The sequence below is a fragment of the Arachis ipaensis genome, chromosome B10 (genome assembly GCF_059453495.1).
Source record: "Arachis ipaensis isolate K30076 ecotype BB chromosome B10, ASM5945349v1, whole genome shotgun sequence".
NCBI lineage: Eukaryota > Viridiplantae > Streptophyta > Magnoliopsida > Fabales > Fabaceae > Arachis > Arachis ipaensis.
In genome coordinates, this window is record NC_142435.1 from 20,991,660 (window position 1) to 20,993,146 (window position 1,487).

Here is a 1,487-nt window from a genome sequence, read left to right on the forward strand (position 1 = left end):
TTTAATCCTTATTTTTTGAAGGATTCAGAGTTTAAATTTAGAATTTAGAATTTAAAAATTAATATTTAAAGTTTAAGATTTATAATTTAAAATTAAAAAAGATTAACTTATGTTGCCTGAGAAAAAATTGCTTTCTAATTAAAATCAATAAAATATCTATGATTAAGCGTCTAATAAAAGGTTTAAATATTGTATTAAGATCTTATATTTTTTCGGCTTTATTGCAGATATGTCCTAAATGTCTTAGCACAAAATTACAATAATAGCAAGAGGCACAAACCTATTTAAGAAAAAAAATTGATGCAATATTTTTTTTTTTTTGCCAATCCGAAAGTTATGTGTGTGGGGTGAAATGCATTCTTATGATATGCATTCTTATTAAATGAAATGAAATGAATGCACTTATCATGATTAATTTTAACTTTAACCTAAATTTTGTTAATTTAATTAATTCATCATTATGTAAATTTTTTTTTCAAATTATAAAAATTATTAAAAAAGTTTAATTTTGTAATTTTTTTCTCAAATTATACATTTATTAATCAATTTCAATCACAAAATTTAAAAATCTCGAAAGACAAAGAATAAAGAAAAAAATTCAAGAGGCATACTAAATTTTCTCTCTTTTGTTTTCTTAAATTTAAGAAAAAAATAAAATATAAAATAAAACTTATCTAATGATTTTTAACTATGGTATAATTTTTCTTAATCTAACCTAAATTTTATTAACCTAATTAATTAATTATGGTATAATTTTTTTACAAATTACAAAAATGATTAGAAAAGTTCTATTTTATATTTTATTATTTTTTCAAAAAATTTAAGAAAATAAGAGTGATAAAATTTTGAAAATTTTAAATTTTTTGTGCCTCTTGAATTTTTTTATTTATTCTTTGTCTTTTGAAATTTTTTTTATTTTGCGATTGAAATTGATTAATAAATATATAATTTAAGAAAAAATAAAAAATTATAAAATTAAATTTTTTAAATAATTTTTACAATTTACAAATAAAAAAATTACGTCATGATTAATTAATTCAATTAACAAAATTTAAATTAAATTAAAATTAAAATTAATTATGATAAGTTAATTACTTTTATTTTAATTAATAATAAAAAATATGTTATAAAAGATAATTTATTTTCTAATTTAGAGAGAATTAGATAATATTCACCTCTCTATATATATATTGGTTTATAACTTTAGTGCTAAGACCTTCATAACCAATATAATACAATGGGCCGCTCCCAAGGGTTGTTAGGAAGATATTTACTAGAATTATTAGAAGGTATAAATATAGTGTTGCTAGGTAAGCAATAATGTATAACTAATATTCGGTCAACATCTGGTAGGGTCTATCAAAATAAATATAATTAAAGACAGACTAAAGTATTAAAATTGACTTAAAAAAATTATAATGTTAATAAATTTGATTATAAAAGAATTAAAAATAATTTATAATATAAAAAATAAGTTTCAATAAATA